This window comes from Lissotriton vulgaris, unplaced genomic scaffold, assembly GCF_964263255.1.
Source record: "Lissotriton vulgaris unplaced genomic scaffold, aLisVul1.2 SCAFFOLD_1277, whole genome shotgun sequence".
Classification (NCBI taxonomy): domain Eukaryota; kingdom Metazoa; phylum Chordata; class Amphibia; order Caudata; family Salamandridae; genus Lissotriton; species Lissotriton vulgaris.
Window position 1 is genome coordinate 187,639 of NW_028250275.1, and position 17,058 is coordinate 204,696.

Below are 17,058 nucleotides of genomic sequence, written 5' to 3' on the forward strand. Positions count from 1 at the left end.
AACAAGGGAGGACAATATTTAATGGGGTCCAGTGTACATGTCCTAAAGTAGAGCTAGCAGCAGAGTACAAAGTTTCCCCGGGGAAGTGTGACAGCGTGGAGAGGGAAGTTGGTATTGTCAATACCGTGGATGGAAGGGTTCCCTAGTCGGAACTTAGAGAGCCTCACACACCCAGAGTATTGGGTGTGAAACACATCGTTACTGGAGGGTGTCCAGTGTCATCATCGGCTCACTGCCCCTCGTCAGACCGGCGCTGCAATGTCTGACGGAGTAGCCAAAGGTACTCTTTTGGCGGGGTTCTTTTGTTCCTTGCCGATGGTGGGTGTAAGTGAGGATGTAGAGAGGTGTAGGCAGTGCAAAAGTGAGTGAAGAGAATAAAAAAGGTAATCAGTCCACAATCCACTTTATTAACGTGGCTGGTTCCTTAGTTAAAAGGGGGTGAGAGGGGAGTTAGAGACCGTAGAAGTGTACAGAGCACTAACTCAACCCCCTAGTGTGGTCAACATGTTTCTCGCCATCCGGCGATTTGTCAGGACCTCAATACAGTACTACACAAAAACAAGTATGAACTCAATGCTCAATCTCTTTGGAAAAAATCAAATACAACCTCGCTGGGTCGGAGGGATGAGAGGGCCAGGGGGTCCTGATCTATTTAGGCGACCTGGAGGTAGGGAAGAAATTTCACAAAGAAAGAACACGTCAGGTCAAATATTGTATAGTGACTTCATGCTCAGATAGTGTATCGTGACTTTGGTGACAAACGCTCCACACTGTGAAGGGTGAGGGGGGTGGAATGTGTTGGAAAGGAGAGCACTTATACTTAGGGTGCAGAATCCGTTCTGAGTCATACTACATATGACATGAATAAAGTTTCGCAGTTGGAGGATTACCATAGTGCGTATAAAACATAACTGTGGTGTGGCGCCAAAGTTTTCAAGATAACACCCAAAACCTAGGAAACAACAGATACAGGCAGCAATAGTCATGTCCTTACCCTAAGGGGATTGTAAAGGGCCTCGCAGCATACTCCCGTGAGGCCAGCGCTATTAGGTTGGATGCACCTATGGGGTATACAAGGAAGGAATGGATTGGTATATGGTAAACTGGAAATAGAGGTTGTGTGGGTTTGGGGTAAAGGCTAGTAGCACAGTGGAGAGTGGTCGTACAAATGAAAAGAAGTTTTAGTGCCCCCAGACAGTGTAGGAGACACTATCCAGAAAGAGACTCACAGGCAGTGGAGGAGGGAAAGACAGGGAGGGATTAACTCTACTATATCGAACCCCCCCCGTGTCACAGTAGTGGAGGGCTGGAGATACACTACACGCTCCAGTCCACAGCATAGTACTGGGTAGAAACCAGACGGGTTGATATTGGCTATTTAATGTGTAAAACCCGGTGTGCCTAAATATCCACGCTGGTGAAGAAAATCAGTGCAAACCCAGTGTGGAATATGCAAGGCGAAACGAAGGTTGACAGGGCCTGGGGTCATGCGGATAACGCAAGGAGTCCAGGGTGCTGCCCTCGTTTCATGCGGTAATTGGCCTGGCAGCGTGGGTGCAGGAAAGGGTAATGGCCGTGTATGGCGTGTTAATGCCTAAAGACTGACGGGTGCTAACTAACGGGACATGAGGAAAGGCTGGCAAGAATCAAGGTGATTCGTTGAGGGTCCAGTCTAAAAAACGGAGACTTGTCCCGGAAATTGTCCCGCAGTCTAGGCTCCTGGCAACACTTCAAGGAGCTAGGGGGGTAGTGGCGTGGGCTTACCTTCAGTTCCGCGCCGGGACGGTGGATCACCTACCCCTCACGCTTGCGGCACCTGGTCAGGGTGCGGAGCAGCTGGTGAGGGTTTCCACCGGTGGGCGCCATTATGAAGGAGGATGGACTGTCTTTGAGAATGCAACCAAGTGATGGAGAGTACCCAATCGTAAAATTTCAGGTCTAATAAATATACTACCTTCTCCAATTCCTCTGATTCAGGAAGTAATTCTAGCATGTCACCATACCAACCAAGAGACAACAGATTTAGATCCAATCAGGGATACTGACCTTTTTTAGGAAGATGTCCTCAAAATCGAGGGAATTGGAGACCAAATTACCGTCCCCAGTATCGGTAACAATATCAGCACCAACAGAATCAATCGTATCCACCTCAGGGGCAATACCAACAAAATCAATCCTACCAACCTCAGGGACAGTATCAACCGCATTTCCAGGACCATCAACTGAATTCGGGCAGGTACCTGGAAACAAGAAATGCCCGGTATTGGAGGGAGTAAAAACTATCCCCATTTTCAACTTGAGCAGTCATGTGGCCAGTGCTTCCACTTGCTCTATACTTTCCAAGGGACTTTCATTTGTTCCCCATTCCGGGTTGAACAGATTTGAATTATTTAATGACATGATGAGCTTTTTTCGAAAGATCCGGTTAAAAAGTTTCTTCTCTAACACAGAAAACAATTCATTAGAATACAATAATTCAGGACTGGCCGCAAAATCAGTATTTACTCCAACACTAGATCAGGTAGCTCCAGAAGTACGAATTTTCGAACAATTAGTCATCAATAAACTGAGAAATATCACGAAAAAAGTGCCTCATACCCCCTACAATATCTCAAAGGATGAACATCAAGCCTTGGTTGAATTTAGAGATTCTAACAAAATAACTGTTAAAAGTTATGATAAAGGGGGAGGGATTGCCATCTTAGATACAGACAAGTATGTCGATAAAATAGAAGAAATGTTAAGCGACACTTCCTTTTATGTTAAAATCTCTAGAGATCCAACCACCAAGATTAAAAATAAGATATCTAAACTTACTGCTAAGGCACTGAATAATGGAGATATTTGCCTTAAAGAACATGCCTATATTAATGTGGATAATCCAAAAATGGCCAGTTAATATGGCATCCCGAAAGTGCACAAAAACGAATGGGATCCTCCTTTTCGTCCCATCGTTACAACTATTGGTAGTGTTACCGAGCCAGTATCCAAGTATTTGGATGCAATTTTGCGTCCACACATTGTAAAAATACCCAGGTATATTCAAGATACAAGACATATTATTAATCAACTTGAAGGCACACCATTCAAAGCGCACAGACAATGGATTGTAACATTGGATGTTGAGAGTCTCTATTCCAATATTCCTTGTGCAGGGGCCATTGATGCAACTAAGTGGTTCATTGAGTCATTTGAGATCGATTGCAATACAAATTTTATTCTGGATTGTCTTAAAATTATCCTAGAAGACAATATTTTTGAATTCAGAGGTAGCCTCTATAGGCAAGTAAAGGGAGTAAGCATGGGCGCGTCTTGCGCCCCTACGATCGCTAATATTTATGTAGCACATTTTGTAGACCGCTATATCTTTAACGAGGTAGCTCCATTTTTTGAGTCAATTTTTTACTGGTCGAGATTTATCTGGGATGACAACGAAGATATTTTACAAGAATTTATATCTTGGCTAAATGCCTGCGATCCTAACTTAAAATTCTCTGAAAAAAATAAGTAACACAGGGATTGAATTCCTGGACCTAATGATCAAACACGACTAGGGCCAACTGATTATGGACCTTTTTGTTAAACCGACTGCCCGCAATACTCTCCTTCATTACAGTAGCTTTCATCCTACTACACAGAAAAACAGCATACCATTTAGTCAATTTCTCAGATTACGGAGAAATTGTACAAGAGTAGCGGATTATGATGAGAGAGCTACTGTAATGAAGGAGAAGTTTAAGGAGCGGGGCTATCCTCACAGATTAATACATGAATCTTGCAAAAGAACGAGATATTACGATCGTCAACATCTTTTGCTTAATACCAAAACTAAACAAGATGCCAGTTTAGTATTTGTAACAAGACACTCTCTTCTAAACAATCAAGTACGTCAAATTATATATTCTAATTGGCATGTGCTAAATGTTAACAAAATCAATCAGGAAAAAATACCTAAGCCACTTTTTGCATTTCGCAAAAATAAAAATTTAAAGGATATGGTTGTAAGATCATGTATGCCAGCAGTTAGGGAAGACACACAAAGAAATGTAATTACCGGGGACCTGGTGTGGAATCTGTCAAATCTGTCCACAAGCAATTGAAACTAAGGAGATCCAACACAATGGGATCAACATACAACTAAATTATATGACGAACTGTAAAATAAAAAATATTGTATATTTGCTATTATGTCCATGTAATTTGGGATATGTTGGAGAGTCCTCTCGTTCTATTTATACGAGAGTTACGGAGCATAAATCTGCGATACGAACTAGAAAAATGAATGCCCCACTAGTATCCCATTATGTAGAACATGGACATAAGCCTGAAGAGATTCAATGGGTTATCTTGGAGAAGATTACCCCGAAAGAAGGACTATGTGTTGACAAAATCCGTCGAAAACGGGAAGTTTTCTGGATTTTTACCTTAGACACAGGATCAGGATTGAATTTAGATATTCCTTGGGAACAAGCGATTATATAGTTCACTCATGTCTGATTCATGTTCTGTACTGACACGAGGCTATAATGCAAAATAATTCCATCGCAGGTAGTGGTTTTTCACTACATCTGTTTAGTCCATTTTTGATTTTGGTGCCCAAAAAAGACAAAACAGTGACGCAGCATGTACGTCATCTAGCTGCGCCACTTTAGTCCATCATTTATTTTAGTGCCTATTAAAAAAAAAAAAAAGGAAACACAGGGACTTCACATATACGTCATCCAGTTACGTTTAACACCTGAACCCAATAAATCTAAAAACGCTGGCCCGGTCAAGCTATATATATATATAGACCTAATCCTAGCTTTACGCCTCAGTCACTTCAGTGCGGAGAGGAGTATCGTCATGCATGCAAGGCCATATTAGATCAGAGGTACGTAAATGTGGGTCGTGTGCTGGGACTCCTTAAATAGCAAATAATCTCACAGTATTATGAATCTATTGACGCTTACAGCGTTTTTTTCTTTTACATCTTTTTTAGATATAAAGAAAAAAGAAACTGGATGGCCCTATACCTTACTTATCAATAACAAAAGGTACTGCCATTATATATACGTTAAAGTTGAGTCTTGAATACAAACAATAATCCCAATAATCCGGATACTTAACTTACTGCTCTGGTTCCTTTTAGACCGAACCCATAGAAACAATATAGATGGCGTATTTGATCATCTAGGACGGAGTTATATAGTCTGTCATATAAGTGTTCGGCTGAACACTACAATTTTTAAGGTAAATCAAAATCGTGGCTTTAATATTAATGGCCATAATAGTAATGAACAGTCGAAAGTAATATATTTTTCTTGTGTTTTCTTCTCCTTTATCGAGCTGATAGGCTCAGCTCTCTACTCCCTTCGTACTATTTTTGAAAACAATTCTCAATAAACCTCATTGAAATTCGATATTTTCAACGGGACACAGAAAGTAGATAAAGGTATAATAGGAGAGTCTATGTATGTATAACAAAAGAATGGTGATATGAATTTTTGCTACCATTGATGAGTTACATGTGGAAAACTAAAATACTTACGAGGGCCATATGGCTAGAATTTAAACTTTGCCATTATGGCCATCACGTAACAACTGACATAATATTCGTAAGTGTATCTCAAGGCAAATTTGGTGATAAACTATCTTTTAGTGCCTATACTATAAACCTATATGTGATGGTACATCGAAGGTTTTTGATAAATATAGACTCTACTTTTATGTGCAGTGATGGTCAGGCCGATATTCTCTAGCAGATCTAAAGTAATAAAATATGATGCTTAGCCTAAGTTCTGCTACTCTTCACAGTGACAATCAGGCTAATACTGTCTAGCAGACTCAAAACATGATGCTCAGTTAAAGTTTTTCTACCCTTTACAGAGCCTTTTTCCAGGTTATACACTACAAAATAAAAGTTGAGTGCCTTGACTGGAGGATTTAAGTTGAGAAAGAATAAAATTAAAGTTATAAAGACGAATTATCAATCCAAATATTTTCAATGTAAGTAAGTTTGAAATTCTGTAACTCCTAGACTAGAAGGAAGGATTAATGTTGGTAATCACAGAAAAGAATATACAAATGTGCTGGTTGGAATCAAATTCTAGCTGCTACTCGGTCTTCTTCTTCTTTTTTTCCTCCTCCCTTCCCTTTATTCTATACTTTTTGCACATGAAAGGGATACAGACCTAGAGTAATTTAAGAAAGCAACCTATAAGGATATTCCTTGGAAGAGACTTTTATAATGTAAAACTAATAAACAAACAGAATGTGATGAATTAAAAATGTGTAACCATGTTTAGTCTATATGTTGAGAAATAATATATTTATTTGATTTATCATAATATGTCAAGTGGTGCTGCCTGTTATACATTTGTGATAAGTTATAGAAATGAAAATACTGACCCAATGAATTGTTAGAGTGAAAATGTAATATATAACATGAATTTTAACAAAGCGACTGATATATATATTTTTATGTTGTGTTTTTTGTAGATTCTCGTTACACATTGTCATGTCTTGTAATTTGCGAATGACGGTCACCTGACGAAGGCCACTGGCCGCAACGCGCGTAGTTCTATTCCACCGCTTTGCCTACCTAGTATTACATCGACCAAAATATTCTCTTCGTTTTTTTCAGTTCCTCATTTTTTATGTACTTGTCATGTATTTATATGTATTTTTTGTAACATGCTAATGATTGTATAAAGTATAAAAAACAGTATGAAATTATGATTCAATATATTTATATATAAAAAAGAATATACAAAAAAAAATGAATACAAAGTCCTTTGAACTTTTAATATGGTCTGGATCTATTTATCAATCATTGAAAGTCGCTTTGATATTTTTGAATATTGATCAATTAAAGGGCAGTTGTTAAACATGAGTTTGCTATAGAGAGTTTGCTCTCTTTTTCCCCATTTCTCCCAATCGTAATCTAGTCAGAAAAAATCTGTGTTGTACATTTCTTGTGAACAGTAAATATGGTTGGGTACTCAGTGATACTGGCCCTTCCGAATATGATTTTATCGTCTGTTTAGAGCATACTACCCTATCTCTTAATGCGTCTCTTGATTTAATAAGTCTCTGTTTTGAGTACTTTTACTGTATTTCCAGATGATCGTGGGATCTTTCAAATCAGCTTCCACCTTGCACTCAGTTAAAAAATTGTAAATATAATGAAGCCATGGAATTTTTTTTATAGTGATCTAAGGCTAAGCAATCCATTATGATCTCCTTTGTAAATTTTGTTTGCTCTTTAGTCTAGATCCAAAGCATAAGAGCTGCCATGCTAATGTAGTCACTAATGTAGTGGACGGACCGTTCCTTATGGACTATATATGATGGAGTAGAGTAGGGTACAGCTAAAAGCCTCCTTAAAAACTTATTTTCCAGAGTTTTCAATAAGGTATGGTTAGCTCTCACCCATATTGCTGCTCTGTAGCAAGTACCTGTAAGGCATTTGCTCCTATATAGAGTTAACATTTCTCTAACTGGTTTATTCCCAATTTTTTGTGCGAATCTAAAAATGACTTCAACTGTTCTTATGAATTTCAATTTGCAACGATCTATGTGGGTATCACAACTTCCCTGGCTAGCCAAAAGAAGGCTTAAGCATGAAAAAGAGGGTGTTTTTCAATGGGTGCACTTTCCATGTGGTGGTTTTTGTTATTTTCCCCCTTCCACAAGTCATTGTAAATGTTTTGCTAAGGTTAAGATTTAAGTTTTTCTTATTCATAAAAAATGCAAAATTTACAATTAGACATTGTGACTCATTAGCTGTCCTTGATAGCAGGACTGCGCCGTCCGCATATAAGAGGACTGGAGTAATGCGATTACCTATTCTAGGGGCATCAACAACTTATGTAGAACCCCGATTTAGAAAATCGGCATTTGGGAAGCAGAATCACCGACAGACAGGTGAATGGACTTATCAAGGTCCTCTTAGTGGCATCGGATGGTGCCGCAAACAGTGTTTGGATGGTGGCACAGTTTCCAATATCAATATTCATTTACTAGGCATTTTGGATATCTCCAAGTCACATTTCTGGTGCAACAAGGCATGTCTAATGACGGGACGGGAAATCGGGGTTCCACACTTCAATTGTAGAAGTCTGGACACTGACATATGTGATTTGCAATAAGCGCACTTCTCAGCAGAACACTAACGTTTGTTGAGCCTTGAAAAAGCCCTGTGGGCGAAACGCGCGTCGGCTGCTGCTGCTCATTTTGAAAATAAAGTGGAAAGTTCGAAAAAAAGACCTGATTGTTTGAATTTTGATTGATACTACTTTCTTGGAGCCTCTGAAACTGGATTACTGGAACATTTGATTGTTGTGAATACACTGGTGGGAGATTGACCCACAGTGATTTTTGTTCTTTGGACTGACCTGATTTGGTTATAGGATTATAGATATAGTGATAGAGTGTGCTCTGATGTAGTTGCAGGAATTAGACTGTTAAAAGTATTTCCATGAACATCATGGGGGAAATGAAAGCAAGGGTCACCCTCTTCATCCCCATGTTCACAGTATTTCCCGTTAAGGATTTTACATTTTTTGCTCTTAAATTCACTCGCCCAGCTGAGAACATAATCTCCACTAGTGCCGTCTAAAAATGTATCTAGTTCCTCTTCTAGCGACATTACTACCTTGTAATTAGTACTATCGAAAATATTATTATAAAAATGATCATAGATTGTTTCCTTTTTGTATGAAAGTTGTAAATTAGCGTAAACTTTCTTTAAAATTAATTCTGATGTGACTGAAACCAAAGCTACCAAGCCACCTTTAGACCTCCCTGCCCTTGAGGGAGTAGCTTTGGTGGAAATCATTTTAAAACCGTCAATATAAAAAGATTTAGTGGGCCAAGTTTCTTGGAGGAGTATTAGTGAGCAATTTTTTATCTCCATAAGCCATTCTCTATTGTTTAGTTTATTTCTCACTCCGGCCACATTCCAAGCTGTGATAATCAAACTTCCATGCAATGTAGGTTGGTTTAAAGGATATTAGTAGGGCTGGCGGGTATAGTTACATGTTTAATGCCTGTCGACTGCTCTTCCTCCTCTGGTAGTCAGTCAAGCTTACTACAGCTACTTAGGGGTAAGAACCTATTGAACTGGGATAGTGGTATATGCGAATCAGTACAAGGGGATTTTTTACTGTTAAGGGGTGAGTGCTCTCCTCTCCTTCTCTTATCTGCTTTCCCTTTCTTCTCCTTCTTCTCTTCTTCTTTTCTTCTTCTTTTTCTTTCTCATCTCTTCTTCTCAGTTAAAATCTCCAAAATGCTTTTTCACTAAGTACATTTTTCTTCTATAGGACATTTTATCAACTTGCTTAGTTTTATATTTCAATGTTGTTACTTTCTCCTATTATGCTACCATTTGCACCGATGTTCTACATTGTTTTAAATTCTCCATAAAGCATTTTAAACTTAACTGCCTGCATACATGGTTTAAAAAAATACCCCAGTGGAAGAGCAGTAATGATTTCATCAACATAGTTAAATACTCCTACATATTTGAAAGAAAACTTATCAATCAGAACCCTTACGACCCCAGAGCTGCAGAAAGTTAGCACAATGCAATCACCTAGACAGCGCTTCCTCGTACCACCAACCCAGTCTACTCGTCTAATCATAATAATGTCCTGGATGATAAGATTAGTACTACAGTGTGAATTAGTAGCAAACCAATGAACAGTCCTATTCTTGAATGTCTCTTATGACTTTATGGGCTTATCCGTCAGCTTTAGTACATTTTTTAGGACAATTATATAGGGAGTAGCCTGAGGCGGTAGGTGTAGCGAGTTCTTGATAGACTTGGAGTGCTACTTATCAAGTTGGGTCCCATTATTTTTGCCATTGGATATAGTTCCTGCTCGAGTTGTAGTTAATCAATTTTGCTGGTTGGATCGCAAAACAGGCTGTGGAAAATTGGCCTCTGTATTTAAGAGCGGGATCACTGTATGGATTTTATTAATTGACACAGAGGGACGAGGTCAGTCATATTGCTTTTTGACCGGTACTCTACCAGGGGTTACACTCAGGTGTTTGTTAGGAGACAATGAGTCCGTAATTACTTTTGTTAGATTATTAACATAAATTTTAATTGATTTAATTTCCAGCGTTTGTCTCCTTTCGATGTTATCGATTTTCCAGTTAAGTTTTTTAAAGAGGGAATCAAGGCCTGGAATGTCACTTGTCGTTAATACCATCCCTACCCTCCCTTGCCCAGCAGTCTGCTTTGTCCCTTTCTTTTTTTGATGTCGTCATCTGTATTGGAAGTGTAGATTCAAGATTTATAGGCTGTTGTTGTTTACTCTTTTTGGCGGGTGGAGAGACCATTTCAGATTCACTTGTCAGAACAGTCATTTCCAGGTGCAAGTACGAAACACATGGGCCCTCTTTGCAAGATTCAGAACTTAATGATTTAGTTCCCCTAGTTTGACACTATCTGTTTTGGTTAGGTCTAACTATATTAACTTTATGTCCTCCCAGATCTCTTTCAAAGCAGCATTTAATGCTGTTTTGGTGGCTGCAAGATGCCCCTCCGCAGGTACAATTTCGTTATTAATTAGACTCATGACACTCAAGTAGTTTGTAATTGGTACATTATTGATTATTGACTTTCTGCTGGCGGTGGTGTTCGCTGCAAGCTTCCTTTTGCCCATTGTTAAACAATTATTCCCGATGTGATGATTACTACAAAAAAGTATAAATCTTTCTCATTGGACTTTTCCTCTGTAAATCTAAGGGAGGTGGCCAGTTCAGCCTTGTCTGGTTGCGGACAGGTGAAGGCATATTTACATTCGGTTGCTAGAATTTCCATGTCAATATTCCTGAGGTCCCTTTTCCATTGCTTAATTTTCTTCGGTTGATCCCTCTTCTGGTACACCTCCCTGTTAATAAAGAAGAAGATGCTGTACTGGTCAGACCAATCACAAGGTGTAATGTTATCCAATGTGATGGGATTACCTTTAGATATGATGAGGTCCAGAATTTCGACTTTGTTGTGAGTTGGCCGGTCACAGAATTGTGTAAACTGGAGATCCAATAAGAATGATTTTAGGCACATTACCGCTTGGTCCTTAAGCTACACTCACTGAGATGCATACACATGAATAATTAAACTTTTATTGCATGAATTTCAGTAGTCCTGAATCCGGTAGGTGCTGGATTTTCTGCCCGAAACATAATTATATGTGGTAATAGCACATCCATGGAAGTTTCTGCCAATGCATCTTACCCGTGAACAGTGCTTACATTGCAACAAAAAAAAAAATGAATGAGTGCCAGGGCCCTCGCGAGGGGCCACTGCAGCATGCACCATCCACTGCCCCTGCCAGTAACCACTGGCTCAAATTAAGCACTGGCCGTGAAATGTTTGGAGAAAAGTGTTGGGGATATGAGGAAAAAACGTGTGCATACATTCCTCACTCTTGTGGTTAAAATGCTTGTAATGGTGAAGATACACCACATGCGTGAAGTACAGAACCACTCAGTATTGATCAATTCAGTTGTGGTAATGCCCATGAAGTTTACACGCACACCATATATTAAGTGAGTTGCAGGTCCCTGGGTGAATTGGAAGGCACTGCCCTCTTCACCCCGGGAGATTTGGGAGTGGTAATTGTGTCACAGAACTGGATTCGCAACCGAGCAGTTTCTGTAGGGAATCACTGAGCCTACCAACCCACCCTGGTACAGAGACAAGAGGCTTCATCAGCAGGCTGAGCATTGGGAAAGTGATGCAGTCAGGGGAAGATGCATTAGTCATAGGGGTCAAGCTCATCGAAGGGTACTAAGGATGAGTTTAGGCTAAAGTTGAGTTTAGGCAGGGCTTTTTAGTGGGCCAGGTCTCACCTGTGCTGAGCGCCGGCAGTTTTTTGAAGGGGGGCTTGAAACAGCTCTCTTTCAGGCTCTGTTTTGTGTCCTGGGACAGGCGGTCGTTTTTTTCCGGACTGCAGTGACAGCAGGCACATCAATGTGCGCATGCTCACACTTCTCACTAGTGGAGAAGTTACAGCATGACGTCATGCCAAGTGAGCGTTGTGGGGGAAGGGAAATCCTTTAAGAGTCATTTTCTCTCTGGATTTCCCTTCTCTTTTTGAAACTCGGGAGCAGCAACATTGTTGTGGTGTCACCACATGCCATAGTTGGTGCTTATCGTATGCAACTAACAACCATTGACAAAGCCAATAGTCCTGATTAGTTGTAGGTATCATGTTACTTGTATCATATATCTGGATACAATGACAGAAACAGCAAAATACAATTCGGGCAGCACACTATGCAAAGCACTGATTTTTAGCTTAGATTTTTTTAAGCAACGCACTTAATTACATTGGCCACGCCCCTTTGAGAGTCCCCACAGTTTTTTCCTCCCACTTAAAGCCCTGAGTTTAGGTAACAGGAAAAAGAACACTGGAAAGTAAGAGGGGAATGAAACGAAGGCAGGCTTGGTCCAGGGGTTTGTGGAAAGAAACACTGGAGTCAGAAGAAAGGGCAAAAGCGCTCTAGACTATAGGAAGTTGTCACGTTGAAGTTAAATAGGCAAATGTTAAAGGGGGATGGGAATTGTTTATCAGCAGAGGATGGGATAGTTGATATTTGTTAGAGTGTTGTGAGGACCTTAGTCTGTGCAGCAATAAGCAGGTCGTAGGTAGTAAGTGCACCGAGCTTGCTCCCGAATAAAGCAGCCGTGTGACAACAACAGTAAGGTGTCTGTGATGATTCCATCCGAAAGTAAGGTTGGGAGACATTTACTAACGGCTGCTACATCCACGCTCAACATATTTTTTTTAAATGGCAGAGGACAACCAAAGAAGTGGATTTTGCAGCACAACAAACTGCAACACACCTACAACTAGGTTTACTTAAAAGTTCAACAAAAACGTTTTCTTGTTTTGTTATCTTAATGTACCACACAATAAAGCAGAATTATCGAAAATACCATACAGCTGTCCTTCCGAATAGGACATCTGCAAGTGCTATTTTACAACACTGGAGAATTGGATATGCAATGCTATGCCTTTGCTTCTAAACGTGTCTTTCTTTCAGAGTGGGCGCTGCGTCCAGATAGACCCATAGAGAATATTGCATGTCACTCGCAGATTCCTTTTGTGTGCCCTTTGGTTAGAATGAAACGTTTGTAATGTGAAACATGTTGGAGCTCGACCCCACCAATAGAAAACACTTTGCTACCTTGGTATTTTCTTTTCCGCAGTGGGCAGTGCTTTTGTTCTCATTTGTGAAAGGAGTAAATGTTACTTCATGAAAATGTCACACTTAACCTGGATTCAAGGCAACAGCGCTGAAAAGCGTGCGGCTGATACTGGAAACCTCGCGCACTTCGCCCAACCATAGCTGTATCCAGCGGAAAGAGCAGTGATTTATCTTCATGCACGTTGCTAATGATCCTTCACTAACCATGGACTTAGGACGGAAGAAAGATCATCAATTAAACCATGCAACTAAATCAGAGAAAGCCTGATTTGTGACCGGCTTTCCCAGGCAAGAATGCAAAGGGTTCTTCCTAACCTCAACATGTAAAAACAGAAGATGAAATCAAATAACAATGCTGTAACAACACTGCTCTATTTCCTTCACAATACCAATCCTCGTGATACAAGAACACAGTGCCAGGGCACAGGTGTTTAAAATAAGAGAGCAAGCACAAGCAGATGATGGACGGAGCACTGAAACTTTTCAGACAATCAACACCAGTCATAGATCTGGGTTGAATCCATCTTAGTTCGTTAGCTCTCTCTGCCACCCCAGTTTAGACATAGCTATATGCAAATCAGTCTTGACCCTGTACCTCATGGGAACAGTCCAGCCTAAACTGCCAAGCCATGTCTTCCCTGGACCAAAAACAAGCATCCTGGAACCGGTTTCAGGTTAAAAGCCCAAATCAGCCAGACTAGCTTGAATCCAGTGGCATAGTGAGCAAGGGACCCATGTCTGGGCATACCCTGCCAACTTAGGGTGAACAAAGCAAACACAAGGAGATGATGGACGGAGCGCTGAAACTTTTCAGACTCTCACCCCAGTCACAGATCTGGGTTGAATCCATCATCAATCTTTAGCTCACTTCGCCACCCTAGTTCAGACACAGCTATATGCAAATCAGGCTTGACCCTGTGCCTCATGGGAACAGTCCAGCTTGAACTGCCAAGCCATGCATTCCCTGGTCTGGAAACAATCATCCGGGGACCAGTTTCGGGCTAACAGCCCTCATCACCCAGGTTAGCTTGAATCCAGTGGCAAAGTGAGCAAGGGACCCACGTCTGGGCATACGCTGGATGGATGGGATGAGTTAAAGGAGGGTGGATGGATGGATGAGAGTGTGAGAAGTGTGGCTCACCGTTTAGAACGTAAGACCATGAGGCAGAGATCGGGCCCGGGACCAGGGTTCAATTCCCGACGTGGCAGGGACTTGGGCTCAATGTCCACGGACTCGATAATTCTCGCCTAGGTGCCTACTTTAATCATGGGTCCCACTCTGCAACTCTGGGCAATAGCTTGCTTAATCTCCACAACGGCCCCGAAAGCGCTAGGATGCCTGGCCTCACCTTGGAGTTGCCCAGTAAGGGGCATCTCACAGGGAAAGCCAGGAAGGGTTCCACAGTCGTATACAGCGCCAAGATACCTTCTAGGTGATAGTGCGCTTTACAAGTATAAACACACACACACACAAACACACACACACACACACATGAGAGAGAAGGTGGATGGAGGACAGAAGGTGAATGGATGAGAGGATGGATGATTGAAACAATGGATTGATGAGTGAAAGGGGGTCAATAGAAAGATGGATAAAAGGATGGATGGATGATCGAAAGACTGGATGGATGGACAGATGAGTGAATGCATGTGTCGATGAATGAGTGAAGGGATGAATGGATGATTAAAAGGGTATATTAATGGATGGATAGAAGGGTAGATGGATTAGTGAAAAGATGGATGGCTGAGTCAAAGGGTGATGGATGGATGGATGAACTAAAGGGTGAAAGACTAAAAGGATGGTCAGATGAGTGGCTGGGTTATTGAGAGGGGGACAGGTGAAAATGTGGCTGGATGGACAGTTTAATGGATAGATTTGGATATGGATAGAAGGATGGAATGATGAAAGACTGAATGATGGATGAAAGTATGAATGGATGACAGAATGTAAAGGTGAAATGGTAGATATAAGCAGGTGGATGGAATGAATGAATGAATGCTTTTGGCATAAAAATCATTTTGTTACTATACAGTTCATAAGTTGTAACCCTTCTTATATAGAAAAATGAGCTATGAACTGTCATCTCCGAGCTGCAGGCACATACAAGGCATGTGTTTAGATAGCCTTCTAGGGCTATTCACCAAGGTAACTTACACTTGCGAGTAAATTTGCATGTGTAATTTACCTATACACATTTGAGTAACTGTACTTCTTTTGGCTATTCACAAAACCTGAGCTCACAGTTACTAAAAAAGTGCAAATTACATGTCTCCACCCTCTGAAAAAGGGTGTGGAGACTTACTAGTGTATGCTACTTCTAAAAAAATTGTAAGAAGTCTAGCGCCACACATGACCAGCCACTGATAGTGCAACACCCTCCTATATAAATAAAGGGAGTAGGAACTTAACATAAAACCCCATCAGAAATAATTTTACATTAATTATTTTAAATTCAATAAAATGATCAAGAAGTATAATTTTATGTTGAAAATCATAACATCTTGTCCTGCCGACTTAAAAACATGGGAGTGACGGGTACGACACTAACCTGGCTCCAGTCCTTCCTCAGGGACCGCTTCTTCCAAGTCTTTGAAGGAGATGTGTCCATTTGTTTGCCGCTTAGCTGTGGGGTCCCTCAGGGCTCCTCCCTGAGCCCTATGCTATTCAATATCAATTTGGGTCCCCTGGCAGAGATTGTCCATCCATTTGGCATAAAGATCATCACCTATACAGATGATACCCAGCTCGAAGTGGCATTAAACCACCCCGAGAGGTCATCTTGTACCCTAGGTCTTTGCCTAGAGGCGGTGACCGAGTGGATGGAACTCTCATGCCTTAAGCTCAACGGGGACTGTTATGTATCATTTTAGGACCCTATTGTAAGTTTCCCGATTCATGCCCTTATGTAGGTATAAATCACCATATCCTTATATAGGCATAGAAATCATAACCATATTTAGGCATAGCTTATGCAGTCCAAATACGGCAGGGCTACTTCCACTAGTTCCGAAAATCCACAACGATTTCTTGGAAAGCTCAGCTTTAGCAGCTGGGGACTTCCCCTTGCTTGAATATTGATTTGTCCAAGAACTCATGGAGTTTTCAAAGAACTGAGACTCTTTGATGATGTTATTATGTCCAACTGTACGTCAAAGTCGGCACCTTCAAGGTATAAATATGCCCACACTCGCCCAAGCAAACACACGGTGGTTTGGAGCAGTTCGACTATCTACTTGCCCGACGCGCCCTGCTACAGCAAGTGCCAAAGGAAGCCGACTCTCCAGCAGACACACTGAGAGAGACGCTGTCTTTTCTCCTGCCGAGAAAACCAGCTCCAATGTTTCCAAGCTACCCTTGCGGGTTGTTGGGAAATCGAGTCCCAAGACTGACCTTCTCCATTCTAGACTAAGGTACGGAGCTGATTAGACCCTTAGAGGAATCTTGAGCAGATTCTTGGCAAAAGAATACTACATTTATGCTACACCTTACTTACTTCATCCCTCATACTAAGCTTAGGTTAGGTACACCCGGGTAGGCGTATTTTAGTAGCACCAGTTGAGTACTTTTAACCTCTGTTATTTATGTATGTATTTATATATGGTTTAGAACCCATACAATGCTCTGACAGTATTATTTTATTCTACTATTTATATTGTATGCATTATATTGTCATATGGTTACTGCGTTTCTATATATTGTGTTAAGTTAGCATGAGTTTATTAAATGTTTAAATGACATATTTTCCTTCGGCTTCAGTTTGCACATGACACCTAATTGTTATTGTAGCTTTCCACCTAGACGAAAGATGTGATTTATTTGAGAATAATATGTTATTGCTCTGATAT